Source organism: Bacillus rossius, chromosome 13 (assembly GCF_032445375.1).
Source record: "Bacillus rossius redtenbacheri isolate Brsri chromosome 13, Brsri_v3, whole genome shotgun sequence".
In the NCBI taxonomy this organism is placed as follows: domain Eukaryota; kingdom Metazoa; phylum Arthropoda; class Insecta; order Phasmatodea; family Bacillidae; genus Bacillus; species Bacillus rossius.
The window spans coordinates 45,025,058-45,052,363 of record NC_086340.1 but is presented as its reverse complement, the minus strand read 5'-3'; the positions used below and the strand labels follow the sequence as shown (position 1 = coordinate 45,052,363).

At 41.3% G+C, this 27,306-nt stretch overlaps 2 protein-coding genes across 9 annotated transcripts in view; both read right to left on the bottom strand.

Annotated features, from left to right (window-relative positions):
* LOC134538507 (neurocalcin homolog) overlaps positions 1-27,306 on the bottom strand; it is a 586,036-nt gene that overhangs the window by 229,004 nt on the left and 329,726 nt on the right. The window lies entirely within an intron of this gene.
* Positions 1-27,306, bottom strand: part of LOC134538505 (neuronal calcium sensor 2) — a 560,474-nt gene that overhangs the window by 203,629 nt on the left and 329,539 nt on the right. The window contains exon 1 of one of the 8 annotated variants that reach the window (XM_063379888.1): positions 9,197-9,416. The exons of 5 other annotated variants lie outside the window; for them this stretch is intronic. The gene's annotated coding sequence lies outside the window, so the exon portion shown is untranslated. Of the gene's footprint in view, positions 1-3,683; positions 3,704-3,767; positions 3,788-9,196; positions 9,417-27,306 lie in introns of those variants that run through there. 2 more of the 8 variants (XM_063379891.1, XM_063379890.1) reach the window with 2 other exon arrangements.

Sequence of the window (27,306 nt, the reverse complement as noted above, 5' to 3'; positions counted from 1 at the left end):
AATAGATTTCAGTTTAACTGACCATTGGTTGTAGGATTATAATTAAAAAAAACGTTATCGATGTCGTATTATCTGAATTCATCTCCAAAAACATCCTGCTCTATACGATGCCCAATGAAGATTCCGGCTGTCCCGGTCTTCTAGTGCTGAAACTCTGCTGAGTGAGTGTCTCTCGCCTAACGGTCCGCCCCTAGCTAGGCACGCGGCTGTTCCCCTCAGTGGGACACACAGTTGGCAACACCGGATGGACACGTGATCCCGCCGGCGCCCCCCTCCCACCCTTCGGCCCACTCGCTGCCACGGTCTTATCTCTGTCTGCGATCTGTCGCTCTCAGCTCCACCCCAACACTATCTGGTGACCGTGATTCACAACCGCGACCTTGAAGCTTGCCCTTAAGTTAACGTCATTTTTTTTCCAAATAATATTTAAATACTGATACTTGGCCAGAACAGCGCCGTGAAAGCCTGCGAACATTTTTTTCTTTGGTTTCATGTTTTTCGTTAAAATAAATAAATCATATATATAGTTATATATATAATTATTTAACACCACAATTTTTATGAAATACATGCTTACAACTAACACATGTTCAAACCGGCATTAGATGACAGACATCTTGCAAGCAACTCCTGCCGCTTCTGTCGAGATGGATGTAAAGCTAACAATGCCGCGCAGCCAATGACACAGCAGACCTCCCCGTGGCCACGCCCCTGTCTGCTACAGCCAATGGCCACGCGGCGGGCCCGCCCACCGACCAGGCAGTGACTGAACACGGCCACTCGCACGAAGCGGCCAGCATGCACATGGCAATATCCGAGACAATGTCCTGCTGTGTTTCACTCACAATGGCGTGCACAAGATACCAACCACCAATTAGAACAGAAAACATTTCAGATCGTCACAAGAGTTATATAGTCCATCGAGTGTCAGATCCCTAAAATCATTAATTTTTTTTTTAAATTTTAATTTGACCAATTAAGGAGGTGCCTCCTATTTCAGGTCAAGATTTTATAATTTTACAGTAATTACAGATAAACTTGTAGACTTTTTCAATTGTTTAACTTTCACAAAATGAAAAATATATACTGCGCATAGTTTTTGCATAATTAGCTGCCACAGTTACATTTTTAACGTTTTTGGGTTGTAAAAATAAGGATAATTTAATTTAACGCATAACTGAAACTTTTTAGGTTTAACTGCAATGCCAATGGCTACTTCATGATATCTATTGAATTTCTATCAAAAAACTCATTTCATGTTTCTTGGCTGTCAAGCTAGTAACAAATTTGAAAATTTGGAAATGACAGGTAAAATTAATTAATATTTTCCGAAAGAATTTCAAAACCATTTTTTGAAGTAGCCAGTGGCATTGCAGTTAAACCTAAAAACGTTTCAGACATGTATTAAATTAAATTCTCCTTATTTGTACAACCCAAAAACGTTAAAAATGTAACTTTGGCAGCTAATTATGTTAAAGTATGCGCTGTATATATTTTTCATTTCGTGAAAGTTAAACAATTGAAAAAGTCTAAAACTTTTTCAGTGATTAATATAAATATAAAATCATTACCTGAAATGGGAGGCACCCCCTTTAGGTTGCCATTTCAAGACACAAAAATACGGGTTCAGGCGTGAATATGCTACACCTGTTCCTTAACCATATTCCTAGTGCACGACAGGACACAGCTAGTATATTATTTTTAAAGCAACCGATTTTGGTGTCCTATCCTTTGCAGTTCTGTTGCTAAAATAACGCGCTTGTGTAGAGCTCACTTTTTCGTTACTTCACACAGATGGCTGAATAGCATCTGGCGCCATTAACTCGTAAATGGCCATTTTTATTATCATCAGGGGACGAACCAAGCGCGTTCGTGTGCCAAATGAAACTTTATGATAGCGAAACTGTTCTGGAATACATTTTGTGCACTTAAATGGTCATAACAAGAAATAAAACGCAAATTAAAATCACACAAATTTAATTCGCACGATCGTGCTGCTATCTGTAGGATATTTGGCGTGGCAAATGTATAAATGGTTGCCAAACGTCCGGTAGAATGCATCGAAACCAGTTTCAAGCCTCGCGCAGGGGCACAGTTTATTAAAAAGGTTGCTTTTCCGTTGCATAACAGGGATTGAGTTTGGACACGTTCTGAAACACGGTCTGCGAGTTAGATTACAAACGTATCCCAACAAGGTAGCGCTTGTTTGCTACCTTACCCGAGTATCTTGAAATACCGCTCTAGAGTAAACGTAAACTATAACGGCGATTGCGCTAATCAATTTAACAAACTTCTAGCAGCATGCCAAAATAAACAGCATGGACATGAAAGTTACTCCTTTCACTCTCTCGTGTAACTAATTATCAACGCATTACAAGAAAAAAAATTGGTTGTCAGTAAAGTAAGTTTACGGACGATAGTTTAACGTTACAACGTAACAAAAAAATTGATGAAATGATTGCATACTTTTATGAATAAAATTGAATCATGTTTATTGAATTATCACTATTTTGTATGGATACAAAGAAGGAGTGAAATGAAATCTACAATTTAATTGATAAATTTACTTTTATTGCACTCATTAATTCAAATAAGTTTATTACTTTAACGAAGAGATTATTTTAACTATAAATTTTATACATGTTTGCTATTTAACTTCTTCCAATTTGTGTTATTCTGTTAAGGATAGGTAGGACGATGATAGGAAAAGTAGGAAACGAATGGGAGTGTTTCAAGTTTAATGTGCCTCGAAAAAGTCAAATCGATGGTTGTTCCAATCAAGTGGAAGAGAGATAGATGCGGCGCAAGCGTACAATGAGCGTAACGGGACAATGTGCGTCACAGGACACTTTTTCGTGCGTGCAGCCGGCGTTCATCGATTTATTAGACGTCACGTCAAAAAATAGATATCAAAGAAATATGTATAGTAAATACTCCAACATAGATTGTTCACCGAAGAATGAATTTCATATAGCATAAGGATTATTCTTAGTTCCGTGTTAGTTGATATTTCGCTGGCTAGGTATTTATTCTGTCGTAAACAGAGTAAACATGCATTTGGTAGGAAAGAAAGTGCGTTTGATGTAGCTTTGTAAGATGTTTTGGTTAATCCGTAAAAAAAAGAAGAAGAAAAAAATCACTGCAAGTTTCATGTTAAAAGGTAGTGAGATGACCGTAGATTAACAAAATTTCCTGCATAAAATTTACCCAGTTTCATTTTTACAATAAATACGAACATTAATAACAGTGTATTTAGTATGACTAAATGCACTATAATAAATAAAAGAAGTAAATTATGGCTTAAAACAAAGGACACTTTAAGGCGCAATTAAAAAGAGTTTCCAAAACTAACAAAGACAATAGATAATTCCAAAGCTCCTTACAGAATCGTTGATACAGTTTACTTAAAAGGTTTACTAGCTTTCTTTCTTGTGTCCTTGAGGCATTTACTTGCTGTTTAAATAAAACGATTGTCTATTGCTTAGCCAGCCAACTACCGTCTAAAAAATTTAATGTTAATCCATAACTGACAAATAATTAACTTTAACTACACAACAAAAGAAAATATCCTATGTATTAAGTCAGAAACTAGGCAATGAAAACAAACAGAATAAACAGTGAAGAGAACAGGTATGAGTCATACAGAAAACACCAGACAATCCGTTCCCTGACTCAGCACTAACCTGTGTCGGATGCGGAGTGGCTGAGCAGGAATCCCTTGGAGAACTAGTGGTAGCAACAGGAGAGAGTGATGACAGGAGACTCACCTGTGTCGGATGCGGAGTGGCTGAGCAGGAGCAACTTCCGGGAACCCCTTGGACAACTAGTGGTAGCAACAGGAGAGAGTGATGACAGGAGACTCACCTGTGTCGGATGCGGAGTGGCTGAGCAGGAGCAACTTCCGGGAACCCCTTGGACAACTAGTGGTAGCAACAGGAGAGAGTGATGACAGGAGACTCACCTGTGTCGGATGCGGAGTGGCTGAGCAGCAGCAACTTGCAGGAACCCCTTGGAGAACTAGTGGTAGCAACAGGAGAGAGTGATGACAGGAGACTCACCTGTGTCGGATGCAGAGTGGCTGAGCAGGAGCAACTTCCGGGAACCCCTTGGAGAACTAGTGGTAGCAACAGGAGAGAGTGATGACAGGAGACTCACCTGTGTCGGATGCGGAGTGGCTAAGCAGGAGCAACTTCCGGGAACCCCTTGGACAACTAGTGGTAGCAACATGAGAGAGTGATGACAGGAGACTCACCTGTGTCGGATGCGGAGTGGCTGAGCAGGAGCAACTTCCGGGAACCCCTTGGAGAACTAGTGGTAGCAACAGGAGAGAGTGATGACAGGAGACTCACCTGTGTCGGATGCGGAGTGGCTAAGCAGGAGCAACTTACGGGTACTCCTTGGAGAACTAGTGGTAGCAACAGGAGAGAGTGATGACAGGAGACTCACCTGTGTCGGATGCGGAGTGGCTGAGCAGGAGCAACTTACGGGTACTCCTTGGAGAACTAGTGGTAGCAACAGGAGAGAGTGATGACAGGAGACTCACCTGTGTGGGATGCGGAGTGGCTGAGCAGGAGCAACTTGCGGGAACTCCTTGGAGAACTAGTGGTAGCAACAGGAGAGAGTGATGACAGGAGACTCACCTGTGTCGGATGCGGAGTGGCTGAGCAGGAGCAACTTCCGGGAACCCCTTGGACAACTAGTGGTAGCAATAGGAGAGAGTGATGACAGGAGACTCACCTGTGTCGGATGCGGAGTGGCTAAGCAGCAGCAACTTGCAGGAACCCCTTGGAGAACTAGTAGTAGCAACAGGAGAGAGTGATGACAGGAGACTCACCTGTGTCGGATGCGGAGTGGCTGAGCAGAAGCAACTTGCGGGAACCCCTTGGAGAACTAGTGGTAGCAACAGGAGAGAGTGATGACAGGAGACTCACCTGTGTGGGATGCGGAATGGCCGAGTAGGAGCAACTTGCGGGAACTCCTTGGAGAACTAGTGGTAGCAACAGGAGAGAGTGATGACAGGAGACTCACCTGTGTCGGATGCGGAATGGCCGAGTAGGAGCAACTTGCGGGAACCCCTTGGAGAACTAGTGGTAGCAACAGGAGAGAGTGATGACAGGAGACTCACCAGTGTCGGATGCGGAGTGGCCGAGTAGGAGCAACTTACGGGAACTCCTTGGAGAACTAGTGGTAGCAACAGGAGAGAGTGATGACAGGAGACTCACCTGTGTGGGATGCGGAGTGGCTGAGCAGGAGCAACTTGCGGAAACTCCTTGGACAACTAGTGGTAGCAACAGGAGAGAGTGATGACAGGAGACTCACCTGTGTCGGATGCGGAGTGGCCGAGTAGGAGCAACTTGCGGGAACTCCTTGGAGAACTAGTGGTAGCAACAGGAGAGAGTGATGACAGGAGACTCACCTGTGTCGGATGCGGAGTGGCCGAGTAGGAGCAACTTGCGGGAACTCCTTGGAGAACTAGTGGTAGCAACAGGAGAGAGTGATGACAGGAGACTCACCTGTGTCAGATGCGGAGTGGCCGAGTAGGAGCAACTTGCGGGAACTCCTTGGAGAACTAGTGGTAGCAACAGGAGAGAGTGATGACAGGAGACTCACCTGTGTCGGATGCGGAGTGGCTGAGCAGGAGCAACTTCCGGGAACCCCTTGGAGAACTAGTGGTAGCAACAGGAGAGAGTGATGACAGGAGACTCACCTGTGTCGGATGCGGAGTGGCTAAGCAGGAGCAACTTACGGGTACTCCTTGGAGAACTAGTGGTAGCAACAGGAGAGAGTGATGACAGGAGACTCACCTGTGTCGGATGCGGAGTGGCTGAGCAGGAGCAACTTACGGGTACTCCTTGGAGAACTAGTGGTAGCAACAGGAGAGAGTGATGACAGGAGACTCACCTGTGTGGGATGCGGAGTGGCTGAGCAGGAGCAACTTGCGGGAACTCCTTGGAGAACTAGTGGTAGCAACAGGAGAGAGTGATGACAGGAGACTCACCTGTGTCGGATGCGGAGTGGCTGAGCAGGAGCAACTTCCGGGAACCCCTTGGACAACTAGTGGTAGCAATAGGAGAGAGTGATGACAGGAGACTCACCTGTGTGGGATGCGGAGTGGCTGAGCAGGAGCAACTTGCGGGAACTCCTTGGAGAACTAGTGGTAGCAACAGGAGAGAGTGATGACAGGAGACTCACCTGTGTCGGATGCGGAGTGGCTGAGCAGGAGCAACTTACGGGTACTCCTTGGAGAACTAGTGGTAGCAACAGGAGAGAGTGATGACAGGAGACTCACCTGTGTCGGATGCGGAGTGGCTGAGCAGGAGCAACTTACGGGTACTCCTTGGACAACTAGTGGTAGCAACAGGAGAGAGTGATGACAGGAGACTCACCTGTGTCGGATGCGGAGTGGCTGAGCAGGAGCAACTTACGGGTACTCCTTGGAGAACTAGTGGTAGCAACAGGAGAGAGTGATGACAGGAGACTCACCTGTGTCGGATGCGGAGTGGCTGAGCAGGAGCAACTTACGGGTACTCCTTGGAGAACTAGTGGTAGCAACAGGAGAGAGTGATGACAGGAGACTCACCTGTGTCGGATGCGGAGTGGCTGAGCAGGAGCAACTTACGGGTACTCCTTGGAGAACTAGTGGTAGCAACAGGAGAGAGTGATGACAGGAGACTCACCTGTGTCGGATGCGGAGTGGCTGAGCAGGAGCAACTTACGGGTACTCCTTGGACAACTAGTGGTAGCAACAGGAGAGAGTGATGACAGGAGACTCACCTGTGTGGGATGCGGAGTGGCTGAGCAGGAGCAACATGCGGGAACTCCTTGGAGAACTAGTGGTAGCAACAGGAGAGAGTGATGACAGGAGACTCACCTGTGTCGGATGCGGAGTGGCTGAGCAGGAGCAACTTCCGGGAACCCCTTGGACAACTAGTGGTAGCAATAGGAGAGAGTGATGACAGGAGACTCACCTGTGTCGGATGCGGAGTGGCTAAGCAGCAGCAACTTGCAGGAACCCCTTGGAGAACTAGTAGTAGCAACAGGAGAGAGTGATGACAGGAGACTCACCTGTGTCGGATGCGGAGTGGCTGAGCAGAAGCAACTTGCGGGAACCCCTTGGAGAACTAGTGGTAGCAACAGGAGAGAGTGATGACAGGAGACTCACCTGTGTGGGATGCGGAATGGCCGAGTAGGAGCAACTTGCGGGAACTCCTTGGAGAACTAGTGGTAGCAACAGGAGAGAGTGATGACAGGAGACTCACCTGTGTCGGATGCGGAATGGCCGAGTAGGAGCAACTTGCGGGAACTCCTTGGAGAACTAGTGGTAGCAACAGGAGAGAGTGATGACAGGAGACTCACCTGTGTCGGATGCGGAGTGGCCGAGTAGGAGCAACTTGCGGGAACTCCTTGGAGAACTAGTGGTAGCAACAGGAGAGAGTGATGACAGGAGACTCACCTGTGTGGGATGCGGAGTGGTAGAGCAGGAGCAACTTGCGGGAACTCCTTGGACAACTAGTGGTAGCAACAGGAGAGAGTGATGACAGGAGACTCACCTGTGTCGGATGCGGAGTGGCTGAGCAGCAGCAACTTGCGGAACCCCTTGGAGAACTAGTGGTAGCAACAGGAGAGAGTGATGACAGGAGACTCACCTGTGTCGGATGCGGAGTGGCCGAGTAGGAGCAACTTGCGGGAACTCCTTGGAGAACTAGTGGTAGCAACAGGAGAGAGTGATGACAGGAGACTCACCTGTGTCGGATGCGGAGTGGCTGAGCAGAAGCAACTTGCGGGAACTCCTTGGAGAACTAGTGGTAGCAACAGGAGAGAGTGATGACAGGAGACTCACCTGTGTCGGATGCGGAGTGGCTGAGCAGGAGCAACTTCCGGGAACCCCTTGGAGAACTAGTGGTAGCAACAGGAGAGAGTGATGACAGGAGACTCACCTGTGTCGGATGCGGAGTGGCTGAGCAGAAGCAACTTGCGGGAACTCCTTGGAGAACTAGTGGTAGCAACAGGAGAGAGTGATGACAGGAGACTCACCTGTGTCGGATGCGGAGTGGCCGAGTAGGAGCAACTTGCGGGAACTCCTTGGAGAACTAGTGGTAGCAACAGGAGAGAGTGATGACAGGAGACTCACCTGTGTCGGATGCGGAGTGGCTGAGCAGGAGCAACTTCCGGGAACCCCTTGGAGAACTAGTGGTAGCAACAGGAGAGAGTGATGACAGGAGACTCACCTGTGTCGGATGCGGAGTGGCTGAGCAGAAGCAACTTGCGGGAACTCCTTGGAGAACTAGTGGTAGCAACAGGAGAGAGTGATGACAGGAGACTCACCTGTGTCGGATGCGGAGTGGCTGAGCAGAAGCAACTTGCGGGAACCCCTTGGAGAACTAGTGGTAGCAACAGGAGAGAGTGATGACAGGAGACTCACCTGTGTCGGATGCGGAGTGGCTGAGCAGCAGCAACTTGCGGAACCCCTTGGAGAACTAGTGGTAGCAACAGGAGAGAGTGATGACAGGAGACTCACCTGTGTCGGATTCAGAGTGGCTGAGCAGATCAACTAGTGGTAGCAACAGGAGACTCACCTGTGTGGGATGCGGAGTGGCTGAGCAGGAGCAACTTGCGGGAACCTCTGGGAGAACTAGTGATAGCAACAGGAGAGAGTGATGACAGGAGACTCACCTGTGTCGGATTCAGAGTGGCTGAGCAGATCAACTAGTGGTAGCAACAGGAGACTCACCTGTGTGGGATGCGGAGTGGCTGAGCAGGAGCAACTTGCGGGAACCTCTGGGAGAACTAGTGATAGCAACAGGAGAGAGTGATGACAGGAGACTCACCTGTGTCGGATTCAGAGTGGCTGAGCAGATCAACTAGTGGTAGCAACAGGAGACTCACCTGTGTGGGATGCGGAGTGGCTGAGCAGGAGCAACTTGCGGGAACCTCTGGGAGAACTAGTGATAGCAACAGGAGAGAGTGATGACAGGAGACTCACCTGTGTCGGATTCAGAGTGGCTGAGCAGATCAACTAGTGGTAGCAACAGGAGACTCACCTGTGTGGGATGCGGAGTGGCTGAGCAGGAGCAACTTGCGGGAACCTCTGGGAGAACTAGTGATAGCAACAGGAGAGAGTGATGACAGGAGACTCACCTGTGTCGGATTCAGAGTGGCTGAGCAGATCAACTAGTGGTAGCAACAGGAGACTCACCTGTGTCGGATGCGGAGTGGCTGAGCAGGAGCAACTTGCGGAACGCGAACCACAACACTGTCACAGGTGTCCCAGCGAGCGCTGGCGCGGTGAGGGCTGTACGGTCGGTGAGGGCGGTGAGGGCGCTAGTCGCGGCGGCTGGGGGCGCACGTGTGCCGGGCCGCTGGCATGTCCCGGGTGCAGGAGCGAGGCGGGGATCGATACTGCGGCGCGCGCGGGCCCTCGGTCGGCACTGGCCTGTTCGCCGAGGCCGCGGGCCGGGCCTGCGCGCAGCGCGCCTGGCGGCCGCCGCGGGAACCCGCGTGCCGTACCTACCTCTCCTCGCTCCACGCAGTCTCCTGCACTTCCTTTACATCAACCAGCATTACAAACAACGTTTTAAAAAGGGGGTTGTCTGTAAAGTCAGTTTACGGACGATAATTTTACGTGATAACGTCACAAAAAAAAAACATTGATGAAAAAAATTGCATTCTTTTTTTAATTTTAAAATATTACTTACTGTTTTTGCAAATTTAAATTAAATAATTTGTTTAAATATAATCACGAATAATTAGTTAAAAAAAAGCGCCGCCTTAACCTTTTTGATATCATAAAAGATTTTAATCGCGCGATGGTTGGCCGGTTCTTGCACGCTCGTCTCAGGCGGAATGTGACGATCTTTCGTGCCGTGCAGCCGGCGTTCATCGATTTATAAGACGTTATCACGTCAAAAACGAATGATAAACAAAATCGGGGGGGATACAGTTTGGTGGTGCAGCTACATATCCATCATCTCCATCGTAAATCTAATCACACCACTGCACAGCTAAATTATTTCTAACTCATTATCCCTAGTATTTATTTATTTTTTCATTTAATATGTAATTGTCTATCATTGATGAAACCTAATGTAAATATTATTGTATGGTTGAAGTGCTAGGTATAATGTTCGCGAGGAGAGAGTGCCATTGTTATGCGGGAGGGTACCACAATTGTCGCGCGCGCCGCCCGGCACACCCTCGCACGGGCTGGCTCGCGGCCCGGCTATTGATCTCGCCGGCAATTAGGCGCTACGCAGGCGCCGCGCCGGCAGACTCGGGGTTTTGGCGCCACACGCAGCACGCCCCGACAAACACTTTTCGACGGCACGCCTCTAAACACGCTACCACGTAAAGCTTCAAAAACCAAAAATCGCTATACTTTTTCGTGTTTTCGTTTTAATGTTCTTCATTGCCCGGAGACATTAAATTTTTCCATTTCAATGCAATTTAACCTATTTCATGGGTGAATTCTAATCGGCAAACTTTGAGAGTTCAGGACTGCCAGAGATAAAAAAATACGTTAATACTGAAATCGCCTTGTATGTGGCATAACGTGTTTGGAATATTTTGTGTAAATATCCGGAGTTTCTTGTGACCGAGACCTTTTGTTTGTCCCTGCTCCAAGAGCGAGGGACCAGCCCGCCCTATCGCAACACTCGGTGCAGACGCGGCCGCGTCGGCCATCTTGTTCCTGCAGAGACACGGCTGCTGCGTGTCCGCCGCTACTCACTTCCCTCTCCCCCCCCCCCCCTTCCCCCGCTACAACACACAAGCACACGGCATCAGTCGACACTGGTGCAGACACGCCGTGGGAAGAAGCACGGAGCTTATGAACCTTCGTACACACGCTCGCCACTAACAGTAGCACATTCCACACACGTCCATTGATAACATCAAGTCTTTCAGAAATGCCTGTCCCAAGATCAAGAGTAATCTTTCAAAGGTTAATTACTCTCTAAGGAATATTTCAAAGCTTTAATTCCAAAAATTTTCTTCTTAAAAAAAACTTTCAAATATGTTTCTTTTGGTGTAGTTGGATAATCTACATATTTTTTTATAGCTGGAGGAACTAGTAAATGTATGAAATTTTTATTTTCTTAAGCTACTTATTCTAGCTTTTTTTTCCAATATTTTGCAATTCATGAATCAAAAATCAAAAGTAGAGCCTTCCATTTATTCTTTTAATAACTAAGTTCACTATTATTTTCATACTTTCAATTTTTTTAATGTGATTAAAGTACACAACAATGATTCACACGACCTCCCATTTATATACTTAAATTTTCCAATGTGTGTCAAACTTATTTTTATTTTATTTTTTGTTACATAAATCGAGATATTGATCAACAAGAGGAAATTTGAATGTTTACGACTATAACATTGAATTTGATATTCCTATATATGTATTTTGTTTTCCAAATGATATCTATGTCTATGAACAAGTAAGATTAACAAAGAGAGATAAAGTTGAATATTATGAAAAATAAGATAATATTTATGTTAAAGATAAAGTTGAATATTATGAAAAATAAGATAATATTTATGTTTGTTTTAACATGTTTTCCTTTTCAGTTTTCTAGAGTAGAAAACTCGAAACATGGATATGTAAATGAAGCTGTTGATAATCCAGGCATTACCTCAACAATAATAAATGCTTAATTAAGATCTCCAAGTGAACAAAATGATTTAGTAATTACTGAGTTGATAAAAATAATATCGAGTAAAATCTGTTCACAGTGATAGAAGAACAGACTCAGACATATTTTTGTTTTTATCAGAGATAATGTAAACATTCCCTTAAAATATTGTTATTTTACTTTTTTATTATTCATCTGAAAAAATTGTATATTTGTTTATGAATCCAGAAGGTGGCCAGGCCACACAGTGTTGCCAGGCCACACAGTGTTGCCAGACCGCACAGTGTTGCCAGACCGCACAGTGTTGCCAGGCCACACAGTGTTGCCAGGCCACACAGTGTTGCCAGGCCACACAGTGTTGCCATGCCTCACAGTGTTGCCATGCCGCACAGTGTTGCCATGCCGCACAGTGTTGCCAGGCCGCACAGTGTTGCCAGGCCGCACAGTGTTGCCAGGCCGCACAGTGTTGCCAAGCTACACGAGGGAAAATCGTTGGGAGGTAATAATTTGGTTATTCGCCTGAATTGATTTCGTCAAATCATGAAATAACAACTCACAACTGCTACATTGAAATTCTAACCTATGGACCCCCCACTCCCCCACAAACACATCAACATTCTGCCTGAATGAGAAATCAGTTTACCACTGCACCTACGTATTTGATTTTTTTACTTGTCAGTTGGTTATGGTTTTATCAGTCTACGTGGGAAATACAAAAAGTAATTTGAGATAAACAATGCAAATAAAAACCATAAGTAATTATGTAATTTTTTTTAGCTTAGGCCAAATGCAGAAAATGTTATTTCAACAGTTTCCTTTCTTGAACTTTACATTTTTCCCAATATTATCTCACTAGTTTTCTGTGAATCTATTTTCTGTTATGAATCCACATCTTGCCTCCTTTTTGTCTTTGGCTTTTCCTGAAGTAGCTGGATTCATATCGTACTTATTAATTATTGTTTTAACAGTATTTTATAATACCAGCTAATGTTTAGTTGGAATTCATTCCGCAAGTGTCTGTATTCACCATAGATGTAAGAAGTAAAGGAGTTTATGTGAACAATCTTTGCCATTTTAATGGTTGAAGTTGAGATGGGAACATCTCATTACCCCTTTTCAATGTGCATAGCCAAAATAAAAGTTTATAATTAAGTTTAACGCTAATTTCTCACAGATGTGTTGGTGTTATGTTTGTTTAGCAATACTCACTACATGATAGCATCCTTAATATTTATTCTCCCTAGCGAGTTATTTTTCAAGCTGTTAAACAAATGTAGGTATAAAGCTACGATTTATTTTGCTATCCGGTTGGCTGTAACTCCAGAACAGACGGCCGATCCACGGGAAGCCATCTTTTTAGAGACGAGAGAGCCGAAACCCGAGGTTCCCCGAAATTCATGATTTTTTTTTTCCGTATCTTTTGTGTAGCTATCCTAAACCAAATCAACCGTCCACAATGTTTTAAAGTATTTATAATGTAGCTGACCTAACCTAATTGACCATTAGTATCCTTTTATCAACACCGCCATATTTATTTACAATGAACAAAACAAAAACCGAAGATGCACGATCGGTCGTTTGGCTCTCTCGTCTGTGAAAAGAAGGCTTCAACCCCCCGATCCACAGACTACCTCCGTGGTGTCCAGGGGCGCAACTAAATTTCCAAAAGGGGGGGGGGGGGGGGGGTGGCAACATAGCTTTTTATAAAGAATCATTGATCCCCCCTATTGAAGCGGGGGGGTCCGAGGGTTCTCCCCCGGGAAAATTTGTATTTCAAGGTGGAAAATGGTGCTATTTAAGCAGTTTTATTATCTAAAAATTGATTACACAGCACTTTCTTTGCCGCCGTTTGCCCCCACTTCAAGAATTCAGAAGGGGGGGGGGGGGGCGCAAAATACCCTTGCCCCCCCCCCCCCTGTTGTTGCGCCCCTGGTGGTACCCACCGCCGGCTGTGGGCCGCGGTGACCGCGGGGTAGTGATGAACGCAAGAGAAGCTCATATCGAGCGCGCCGAGTGTTATTTCCGAACACGACCTCGGACCTCGGCGCCTGGCACGGCTGCGACCTGCCATGACCTGCCGCGACCTGCCATGTCCTGCTCCAGTAACCCTGCTTTCCTGTTCCCTAGACTGTCGCCCGGAAAACACCCGCTTCATCAACACACTGCGAGAACAACTATGGGCTTTACGCATCGACGGGTCATTGTACTCGGTTAGCGCCTACCCCAGTGGTACATTAAAAGGGGCTCCGAGCTCTGGAGCCTGGACGTGGTGTGTGGTGTCGGATTTTTCAGCCTTAGAACCTACTTCTACAATGACGTCACGCCGGCCATCTTGGATAACCTAATCCTTTGACCTTGCCCTTGAACTTTGATCTTGACCTAGAACTTTGACATTGGTCTTTGGCCTCTGACCTTGAACTATGACCTCGACATTCAACCTCAAACGTCATCTTGGATTCCGCCATCGTGTCATCGAACGCCCCAATCACCGAATCATGCAATTTTCGTTACGGCAGTCATATTCAATTCTATTAACATGTCCGCCAAATTAGAGCTCACGTCTCAGCCACTTTTTTTTTATTCTGACGACACATCCGCCATATTCTTGTTATCTGTTGTAGGCCGCCATCTTGGATTCCGTCATATTTGTTTCTGCTGTTTGTTCCATGAAAGTACCAGCATAGCTCTGTATCATGCACATAAGATCGATGTTCTTTTACCTGCTAATGTTGTTGTGATCCTTATTGACATTGAATTTAATTTTTTATACAAAATACATAAGAAGCACCGGTGATTCCAATCATCACAGCTCTAACCTCTGGGATGGAAAACATACGCCTTTAACCGGACGGCCATTGAGACAATTACCAGACCGAGAATTAAGATGTATAAAAAAATACCACATATTCAAACTAACACTTTTTTAAATGGAATGAATAATTAATATCAGCGGCTCGAGATCAAGCCACCGTATTTATTATATTTTTTCAATACATGATAACAGAAGCGCTAGTTACCACACATCGCCTGCTAGAGAGCGCTCCCGCCATCTTGTTTGCAGTACAAAATGACTCAAAATTTCTAGAACATTTTCCATTTTTTCCCTTAAAAAATTTGAAAATTAGGAATTTGTAATGCCTCAAAAGACTTTTGCCTTTGAAAGAATCCAAATTCCTAAAAACGGCTTAAGATTCCCCATGGGCACGCCTCCCTAAGTCGCCGAGATTATGACCTTGACCTTGACCATAAACTTGAAATATTTAATTTTCAACAGAAAAATAACGAAAAATTAAATATATATATATATATATATATATATATATATAAATCGCTTATTTCAAATGTTTAGTTACCTAATCCATCCCGGTCCTCGGTTCGATTCCCACCGAGAGTAAACTTGTAATTTAAGAATAAAGATTCATTATTACAATTTAACTAAAATTTTAATTTAAAAAAATGTTTATGTTACACTCACCATCTTGAAAATCCGTAGTTTTTATGAAAGAGAACAGTAATTTTTGAAATTTCATAACTAATTGAAATTAATATGTTTTTATCAAACAGCAGAAACAAAGACGACGGAATCCAAGATGGCGGCCTCCATCAGAACGGAAAAACCAATTTGCAGACAACGAAATGGCGGCTGTGTCGTCAGGATCGAAAAAAAAGTCGCTGAGACATAAGATATAAGATGGCGGACATGTTATTAGAATTCAAAATGTCGGCCGTACCGAAAATTGCAACATTCAGGGATTGGGGCATTCGATGATACATGGCGGAATCCAAGATGGCAACTGAGGTAGAAGTTTAAAGTTCCAGGCCAAGGTCAAAGTTCAAGATTTAAGTCATCCAAGATGGCCGCCATGACGTCATCGGAGATGTAGGATCCAAGGCAGCAGAAACTGCCAACACACACCAATTCTATTATCCAGAGCTCGGAGCCCCTTTAATATATTACTTCCCTATCACTGCCTGCAATAATAGCAGTTCTCCATTTTTTTTGAAGTTATACTTCTTTAGGCTCATTGTGAAAAATTAATGATAGTTATTTTTTGCGATGCGCGCTCACCATGCAACTAAATTTTCACATGATAAAAACGGGCTACATAAAAATTACTTTTTAAAATAATACACTTAAGTGATTGATACTGAATAAGTACTGGTACACATAATTGAAAAAAAAATATTTAATGTGAATATTAGAGATATAAACTATGTTTATAATATTTTTCAAGTGTATTTATATAATTGAGGTTATGTTTTCGTATGTATAATTTATTTGCATTATTTATTATACAATATTATAATATTTAATAAATTAATAATATTAATAAATTCGAATAAACATTCAGCATATTTATTTCCATTATAAATTAAACCCTATCTCGGTTATTTTACTAAATTTAATACTTAATTTTTGTAGACATGTTTATATTAATAATGAATACTAAGTATTTGGTTGAATATTTCAATTTGATTGAATTTATACTTTACGACCCGTATTTATAAGATAACTACGGACGTTTTATTATTATTCTATTTGTATTTCTTATTTTCATTTAAAATTAAAGTTAGTTTTTTATTACGTCAAGTAAGTATAACTACTAACACGTATACATAAGTACACGCTAACATTTTTTTTAAGATAAGAACTTCAGACTTGTCCAAACAAGGGGATGGAGCTATGTCGTGTTATTGCGAACCACCTGTAGCACATCACGCCAAGTTTAAACCTGTCTCGTGACGAGGCACGCGATACACTCGTGAGACGCCAAACTGTCCCGTGCCACACGCGTGACTTAGAGAACTGGAGTGAGAGACACCGCAAGTGTTCTCAAAATTCTCTCAGCACAAACCCACACTCCTAAACTGTGAACTGAGGTAACTTGAACACGGAATGAACAAGCTACGCTTTTACTGCAAGATGTATAGCCGGCGGCACGGTAAATGCCAACCATATTGTAATTTTCTTAAATACTTACGTTTTTGAGATATTGGGTCTACACAGCTAAAAAATATTGTAAATGGTACAAAACATTTATTTTCTAAAAGAACAATTGTTTTTAAAGTTACAATTTTTTTTTCAAAACACGTGTCTTCTGTACAATGATAAAAAAAAGTAGCAGTAGTATTACAAAATTTTTTTTTTTTTGTATTACTACAGAACTTCTGTAAGCAATCATATGGTGGTCAATGGACTCGGTCCAATGACAGTAGATAGCACTTAACGACAAATACGATCCAGACAATTAATTACAATGCAATTTGTTGTGCTTTTCGCCATTTAAACACAGCGTGTTAGCTCCTGTTCTTAATAGGTTTAATTGACCAGAGATGTAATATCCCTTATATACCGAACAAATGTAAAGTTTTATGGCATATACTCCCCCTGCTAAACGAGAAATAAATTTATGCAAGAAAGGAGCAGTTAATTCGACGAGGGAAGATGCACCATCTAAGCCACCCTCCAGCGAACTGTAACATTACAAAACATTCCTGCAGATCTCACAAACCAGCCGGGGGCTTAACTATCAATTTTAAATAACGTGTTCTTATTTTCCAGTTCATGAGTGATAACAGTAACTTACTGAAACCACACCAACACATTTGTATAAATGCAGCATTTTCTTAGTATTTCCCACGTAACATTTAAAGAGTTTTTCTTTTACTTTTACAAATACATTTCTTGTTAACTTGTTTGCAAAACATTTTTTGAAGTGAAACTTCTTTGGGCTCGATGAGAGTCAAATTTAAAGGACGAATTTTAATGCGTCACAATACTTGTTTATCTTCGTCGCTGTGTTTATATATTTACTGCGTTGTCCAGTTTGTTTGCCTGCATTTAATCTGTCTCCTCGTTGCTAGCCCACTGTGTTCGTCCGTGTTGTCCAACGGAAATCTTGTGCTGTATGATATTTATATATTGCAACTTTTTTGTACGTGCTGTCGTCGTTGTATTATCCATAATACTTGGTTAGTTTCATCGATGGTTCCTTTTGTCCGACATCAGATGATTCAGTATTGTTTTATGTGAATTTTTTATCTTAATTTTTTATTTTCTGGCGTTCTGTCCAAAAAAATGCATTAAATCTAAATGAACAAGCTAAAAAAAATTATTTTCTTCAATAAAATCGTTTGCGTTCAAGATTGATTTTTTTTTAGAATTACTCTATAAAATATTGCTGATAGTCATTGCTATGATTACCAGAAAATGTATCTAATAAAATGTTCAATGGCACCAAAAGTTTGTAACAACCTGAGAGCTGTTTGATCCAAGATGGCGGCCTCGACTGCTCTCGCTTCTCTTCAACGTCGACCCCGGCAGAACATTTTGAAAGATGAAATTTCACCGAGCACGTATTTTCCAGTCAACCGAAGTGGTTTGGTATTACCTCGAGAGCTGTAACAGCTTCTGAAGGGGAGCTGGGAGATTCGGAGATAAGGGGACACTTCCCCCCCCCCCCTCCTCGTATATGAAAAAAGCACGTCTTGTAGAAGTTCGAGGCTGTCATCCTAGCACCCTTCCTTGCAAAATCTATCTTCACACTGCCTTATTTTTTATTCACTACCCTCATTAAATTACATCTTACTCGGTTCATATATAATTAGGTGAACCAAATTATATTTAAAAAATCATGCATTACTTTCCTACATGGTTGAATCTTAAAAAAAAATCGCACTAAAATGTTCCTTTACATAAATGTAAGTCTCACACTTCACATATATAAAAAATTAGCAACTTAGAAAAACTTAAAAAAAAAATTAATTCATACAAAATTTAGTCTTTCAAATTGACTGACTTTAAAAAGGTATATCTAAAGTAACATTTTTTATGAGTTTTTTTTAATATGATGCGGCCGTTTCAAAGATAAGTGTTCTTGGAACGTCGCTAAGTATGCATTGAAATGAGAAATTTGCCCGATGTTTGACTGTTGAATTCTGCTATACTGCTGGACCGAATTTAATGTTTAGGAGCTCATTCGACGCATAATTTAATCGTTTTTAATATTTAATAGGGTGACATTTTCTGTACGACGCACAGTTTTCGAGGTGCAAGCAAAAAACTGGAAAACGTGGGTAAATTTCGCGTTTTTTTTTTTTTTTTTTTTTTTTTTTTTTGGCTCTCGACAGTTATACTCACCTCCTGGGATGGTGCAAACTTTGATTACGTGTATCTAGCGGCAAATGAAGGTAATAAAACTATTTCAAGCTTTCTGGTGTTTAATTCCTCAATAAATCTTAATTTGACTAGCCTATTGGTTGTTTTTTTAATCTACTGCAAAAGTTGTAGCGATAATTTATGGACACCCCATACAGAAAGAGTAGTTAGGAATAGCCGATCCGGGGACAGCGGTGCTTGGTGCAGGATTCAGGATTGGTGACCTTTGACCTCTGACGTCACTGTTATGACCTTTGACCGATGACATCATCACCGATTTCCTGGAAATTTCCCGATTTTCCGCCAATTTTCCTCAAAATTTCCCGTTTTTCCCTCAAATTTTCCCATTTCCCTACAAAATTTCCCTACAAATTTTCCCCATTCCCTCAAAATTCTAACTACCCACCCATCTCCGGATAGCGGGTTGGTATCCCCCTTACCTACCCACCCATCTCCGGATAGCGGGTTGGTATCCCCCTTACCTACCCACCCATAGATGACATCACCGCACCCTCATCTTGGATTATGTCCTATCCGGTCACCATCATTTCCGACCGCCATTTTGGATTCAATTTTCGCATGCTCTATCATTCCATTATTATTATGCAATCATATAGTATATCATCATATTATCTGACCGTCATCTTGGATGACATCATCACCGACATCTTGGATTACGTCATTTCCATTAACCATTTTGATTTCTAGAACTTTATACTGTCTCTATTACATCACCACTGATAAGACTTAGGGTTTCGGATTTAATATTTTCACATTAATATTATACAATCACTAATTTGTTTTATAGAAACACCCGCCATTTTTAATCATGAAATCACACCTACCACCACTGAATTGAGTGCCCCGCTCCTATGTTGTACTTTTCGTTACGACGACATCATACCATTTACATGCATTACACTTTTCTTTACGGTCACATAACCATCGCCATATTGTATGACCTTGGCCCCAACTGACATTTAGAATTCTACAATCTTAGATTCAACCATTTTGAATTATGTAATCACACCTAACACCACATAATCGAGCACCCTACTCCTATGTGTTGATATTTTCATTATAGTCATAGTAATTTTATCTTCTGAAGGCAGCCATATTGGATTTTTTAATCCTCACCTTTAACCTATGACATCATGAACATCATATTGGACTATGTCGTTATCACCAGCTCCAAAGCCATCTTGGACTATAGAACTTTCGATCATTTTGAATTATGACATCACGCCTATCTCGTAATCTAGTGCCCCACTCCTACATGTTGCAGTTGTCGTTAAGACACCAAGCACCCATACTTATCATTATGATTATATCATTATATATATATGTCATCTTCTGTAGGCAGACATATTGTATTGTCATCACTGTAGCTCCTTTCGAACGACATCTTGGACTATATTGTCTTCACTTGACCTATAACATCTTAAGTATGTCCCTCACCTTGAACTTTCCACTATATTGGATTATAGCATTTATATATGCCATCTTATCGCCAACACTATCTTGGCATCATCATATTACTGTCGACACCCTGAACTTCCCGCCATCTTAGACTATATCATCACATTTGACTTATAACATATCCACACCGCAGCCATCTTAGATTTTGTTATCACCAACTTTAATCTTGACCACCAACATATTGTATTATCATCTCATGTATGCACCCCCATACTTGATTATATAATCATACTATCTTTCATCCACTGCTAGAGTATGTAGATTAATTATTCGTAATGAGCATCACGTGATCATCCCAAACACTAAGATAAAAAATATATATTCCTAGTATTACCATTAAACTTATCACGGTCCTTATACCAAAGTCATACTGCAGGACTTGTGCACTGTAGCACTTTACTCAAACTGACTTACATAGCTTATGTTTTCTTTACATGATTTCAATTGCGACTACAATTTCTTTGAGGGCTTTCATTGGCGCCTACAATTTCTTTGAGGGCTTTCATTTGCGCTTACAATTTCTATGAGGGGCTTTCATTTGCGACTACAATTTCTTTGAGGACTTTCCTTTACACTTATGTTTTCTTTGAGTGTTTTAAGTTTCGCTTATTTTTTCTTTACATGCATTCCTTTGCGCTTACATTTTCTTTATATTGTAACTCAGTATCTCATGTAAACAATATTTAAGTATCCATATATATCATTAATCTTAATAGCAAATGTTATGGTCATGCATGCATCCTTATTTTTATAGTTGTCACCATAAATTAAGCAGGATAAATTAAGGGAAATAAAAAAAAAACATAGTATGAATGAAAAATTTATTTTATTTACAACGTTTATTTTATACACAGTTCTACACAAAGATATATACATGTATTTATCTAGTGGGTCGAAATGACTAATTCTCAGCTCCAGACGGTTCACCGAATTCAGCGTCCAACCAGATCCTTTACCCATATATTCTTCTTCTTCCTTGCAGAGTTTTTCAATACTCTGTTTAACTGACTGCTTCACGTCGTTTGAAGTATAAATTACAGCAGCCGATGTCTTGAAAGCACGCTTGCTCACTCGATTCTCGTGCGGCTCCGGTTTACCATATAGACAATCCAACCATAAGTTATATTTTAAAGGCCCATGCGATGCTGTATCATCCATAATCTGTTGTATTATATTCTGCTCAATATCACCCAGAAAAGTGCAAATATCTTTGGCCTCACTAAAAGTATTTAGATAATAATAGTCTTTCAGAACTCCTCCAAATGCAGATTGTGCCAAGTAAAATCCATTATCAGTTGTCTGTAACTGACCAAGCATAGTGTTAGATTTATGTCCAGATGACGATACGGGTGGTTGTTGCTGCTGATCTCCTTGAATGCCGGAGCCTGTGCACATGGGTACCTCTAGTTTAAATTGAGGAGTCATGATGTTCACATGCTGTTCTACAGGCAAGCGAACTGCACCTTTACAAATCTTCATATGTCTTTTCAAACTATCAATGCGAGTAAACCACTGATTGCACTTAACACACTGAATCTTTATACGAGAGGGACTCTTCATACATTTACTTCTCTCGTGCCTTCGCGCATGATGAGCAAATGCAAACATCATGTCGCAGTAGTTGCAAGGATGTCTATTTGATGTGCCTTCCATGTCTCGGTTAGCTGTGTCCAAGACCGATGGTGCTTCACTTAAGTTTGGTGTGCTATTTTCAAAATCAATGTAACGCTGTTGTGCTGATGTCCTCACTTTCGACCGCCTAGCTCTTCCTTTGCATATCTTCAGGTGTATTTTCAAGTCATCATTGCGAGTAAACTTCTTCCAACATTCATCACATCTAATCATAGTGCGAGACGGATTCTTCAGGCAATTACTCTTCTCATGACGTCTCATATTAAAACTTGTTGAAAACATCATATTACAGTGCGGACACCGATGCTTCATTGGTGGCGATGGCTCCATGCAGGATTCCGAAGAACTCGCGGTAGGATCCATACTCTCCCCAGATGTCTTTGTAGTTAAACAAGAAAGATAGCTCCCAAGCGATGTTCACTCTTCGGAGTCAGGATGACAACTAAGCTACTAATTCCATCCACATCCCTACATATATAAAGACAACACCTACCCCCACTACGGCACTCTTCACATCATCAACATGTTTACTTAGGACTCAGCTTACACAGGGTCTCTCTCTCTTCTACTCCAAATCATTCAACTATCATAGAAGTCTTGAAACTATCTAGATGATGCAGATTCATAACCTGACCAATTCAATCATGAGATGATTCTTGGTATGGTAAACACAACTAAAATACATCTTCTCCAGCTGTCATGATCTATTATTAATAAAATGCCTCATATCCTCTTAAATATTAACATTCTTATAGGACTTTGCACACCTCATTTAATTTCAAAAACTCCCAGCCACTATATCTACGCGGAACAATAAATAATTAATACTATCCCAACTCAGTCTCACACCAGCATATTTGTGTAATATTATCCACTTTATTTTTCGTAAAGTTACCATTCCAACATAACCTACTGACATAATACTTAGATAACGTTATGTAGCATTCCATCCCATTATATCAGTTAAAGTTGTTACCGTGCATAACTATACTCTAGCCATTGTTCCAAAGCAGCCAGAATTTAATACTATCAGCCCATCATCATCAAACTACTTAATATAATTCCATAAACATTTACTATATGCAAAGATTAACTACACCATAGTAAATATACAACATAGGTCCACCCAACAATCCAAAATGAATGTCGGTCAAAAGACAGTTTTAAATCTACGAGCCATAACATACATTCCTATTCCTCAGCCTGCAGTACCCAACATTCTTCAGCTTACAAACTCTTTAAATTAAACATTTAATTATGTATTTCCTTTCATTCTTTTAATGTTTCTTGCAGTAAAGATTTTTTTTTTGAGTCAAATACTATATACAGACAATACAATTTACCATCCTGCCATATAAAAAAAGAGATCATATCTCGACTTAACCATAGGATAAATCCATGCAGCATCTAAAAAATCAACTAAATAGATAACACTTAAGATATGAACAAAGTCCGATCTGACATTCTGGTCGAGTCATTGCATATGAATACAAATAGGAGGAGGGACCATAACATATGGATACAAATATGAGGAGGAGGAGGGATCATAGCTTATGGATACAAATATGAGGAGGAGGGATCGTAGCATACATAAATTACACCCAACTTTACTCAAATACCAACTATATCAACCAGAAAGTAAATTATAAGAGGTATGTTTCCAATTTAAATTACTTTCCGATCGATCATTCAGAAACCCAGGCATAAAACACATAAATATCGTCGAAGATCAAAAGAACTGCAAAGTCAACATATAATATCACAGTCTAAGCCATAAGATCTATGTCCATCGCATTTATATCAACCATTTCCCTTATACACCTTAAGTGTATGAAATGCAAGGCCAGCAAAAATAAATACCTGATACATATTGTCCATTTTAATTGTCCTTTTCACGATGTAAATACTTGTAATTATTATGCTGTAGAGATTCCGAATAAAATTTCTTACTTAAATAACAACTACTATGCCACCAATTCATATTATAAGTACTGCTAATAACTCTCCTTACCCACATAATATGAACGTAAAGACAAAAATTACTCAACATGTTAGTAGATCTACACAACAACAATATATAAAGTCATATGTATAAGCATTTACGAAACTTGCACGAATCAAGAAGTTAAATCATACAGGCTAAACATTACTTTAAACCTTAAATATGTAGATCATAAATATATTATTTTCCGAAGGATTGAAACTGTATTTGGCATAAGCATTGCCGCTAAGCTACATACATACAAGTCAATGGCATTAGAACTCATACGATTATTGAGTAACAATTTTGAAGCAACATCTATAATGTAATGTTAGAAAAAAGGAGAAGTAAATGAAATGAGAAGAATCTAGAATTGACAACAAATGCTGGAATTTGACTCACAGCTTTATTTTACTATATATATCACTGATACAGCTAGGTAAATTATACCAGGAACAAGTTTTACACTTTCAATTACGTCCAACAATATTCGGTGATTCTGGATTCAACTGCGAAAACATATCATGAAAGAAAATGTTCTTTATCAGGTTCTTGTAGTCGGACATTACTTAATGTGCCAAGTTAAATCTCTTTAGGTGAATATCTATTACACACCGTTAGTGAACAATCATTTCCAACTGCTTCACTTGAAAATCACATCATCATCATCTGGAAGCCGGCGAGATCTTGTAAACTGGAGGCCAGTCTCATAGTAGTTTGTGCTGGGCTGTATGCTTTCATAAGAATGAAATTATATGTTGCAGCGACTCATGTGCACATTCAAAATATCGCTTCGTGAAAACAACTTTCCACATCTATCACACTGATGCGACTTGGAGGTAGGATTCACAAGACAATGATGTTCTTCATGTCGCCGAGCACTACTGCTGCTTGCAAACTTCTGCTTACAATATCTACACAAAATTTCGGATTTACACTTCACAATATGGAGGTTAAAATTTTCTCGTCGCATCAACAACTTTCCACATCTGTCACACAGAAGTATTATATCGGGGGAAGTCTTCATACATTCATATTTTCCAGCACGTGATGATTCTGGTGACACTATAGGTGATGTAGGCGTTGGTGATGACGGGTGCGATGACCTCGGCTTCATTTCCTGTGTAGTAGAATGATTCACTGCTAGTGATCTACCACTAAATGTTTGGCCCATTGCAGGAGAAAAAATAACTCGGGAAGGCTATCCCAATGAGTCTCCGCTATTTAAAGCCCAGAAACAAACTGATGGATTGCTATTTACATTGCGCCTTATATACTCTCGAAACCATGATCACATCATATTTACCAATCAAAAGAAGCCGAGTTCTCTTACATACATAAATATGTATTCACATGGACATGCATGGACATGCACTGCACTCACTGAATACACACAGTGGCCACACATGTGACTAAAACTAGCTCCAAATGGATCCAAATACCTTCAGTAGCTATAATAGCTCCAACTGCTACCATAGCTCCAACTATCTCCAATAGCCCAAATAAGTTCATTAGCTTCAACTATCTCCAATAGCCCAAATAAGTTCATTAGCTCCAACTAGCTCCAATAGTCCAACTAACTTCATTAACTCCAACTAGCTCCAATAGTCCAACTAACTTCATTATCTCCACCTAGCCCCAATAGTCCAACTATCTCCAACTAGCTCCAATATCAACAACTGCTACATTATCCCCAACTAACTTCATTAGCTCCAACTAGCTCCAACAGCTCCAACTAGCTCCAACAGCTCCAACTAGCTCCAATATATCCAACTAGCTCCAATAGTTCCAACTGCTATAATAGTCAAACTGATAAAATGACTCAAAATTAATCCAACTGCTAAAATAGCTCCAAACGGCTCCAACTATCCAAATAAATCCAATAGCTCCAACTAGCTCTAATAGCTACAATAGCGTTAACTAGCTTCAGTACTTACAATTAGCTCCAACCTCATCTGACTCTAGCGCCTCAATTGCCCCACAGACTCCAAAGCACCAACCGATTTCAGATATAAGATTACACGAAATAAAATTTAAAAAAAGTTTATATTCAAATTAAAATTTATTTCACAATTTTATACACGTTTCGGTAAAACATATTATTGTATGTAGCCTGCTCTCCTTAGTTAACGAAGTATAGTCAATGTTTCTTTGGTGATGGATACTTTTTCGGCATTTTGAAAAGCAACTAGAAGCCTTAACCTATCGACTAATATATTAGGATCAGCCCATGATGTGTAATCTATCTCGCTTATTGTTATTAATATTTTTAAGCTATCTGAAGTCTTCTGTTTTAACAACCGTCTCATTGTCTTCCACGCAGTGATCATCATAAGAATGACCAGGTTTATTTATTTTAACACGACGTTTCCATCGTTTAGGTCTCACCGCTTCAACATATTCTTTAATCTTTTTTATCTTCGGGTGCTTCATCAAAGTCTTTGATGTTTTCAGTAACACAACAATTCCCTTGTTTAGATCTCACAACTTCATCACCATACCAAGAATCATCTCATGATTGAATTGGTCAGGTTATGAATCTGCATCATCTAGATAGTTTCAAGACTTCTATGATAGTTGAATGATTTGGAGTAGAAGAGAGAGAGACCCTGTGTAAGCTGAGTCCTAAGTAAACATGTTGATGATGTGAAGAGTGCCGTAGTGGGGGTAGGTGTTGTCTTTATATATGTAGGGATGTGGATGGAATTAGTAGCTTAGTTGTCATCCTGACTCCGAAGAGTGAACATCGCTTGGGAGCTATCTTTCTTGTTTAACTACAAAGACATCTGGGGAGAGTATGGATCCTACCGCGAGTTCTTCGGAATCCTGCATGGAGCCATCGCCACCAATGAAGCATCGGTGTCCGCACTGTAATATGATGTTTTCAACAAGTTTTAATATGAGACGTCATGAGAAGAGTAATTGCCTGAAGAATCCGTCTCGCACTATGATTAGATGTGATGAATGTTGGAAGAAGTTTACTCGCAATGATGACTTGAAAATACACCTGAAGATATGCAAAGGAAGAGCTAGGCGGTCGAAAGTGAGGACATCAGCACAACAGCGTTACATTGATTTTGAAAATAGCACACCAAACTTAAGTGAAGCACCATCGGTCTTGGACACAGCTAACCGAGACATGGAAGGCACATCAAATAGACATCCTTGCAACTACTGCGACATGATGTTTGCATTTGCTCATCATGCGCGAAGGCACGAGAGAAGTAAATGTATGAAGAGTCCCTCTCGTATAAAGATTCAGTGTGTTAAGTGCAATCAGTGGTTTACTCGCATTGATAGTTTGAAAAGACATATGAAGATTTGTAAAGGTGCAGTTCGCTTGCCTGTAGAACAGCATGTGAACATCATGACTCCTCAATTTAAACTAGAGGTACCCATGTGCACAGGCTCCGGCATTCAAG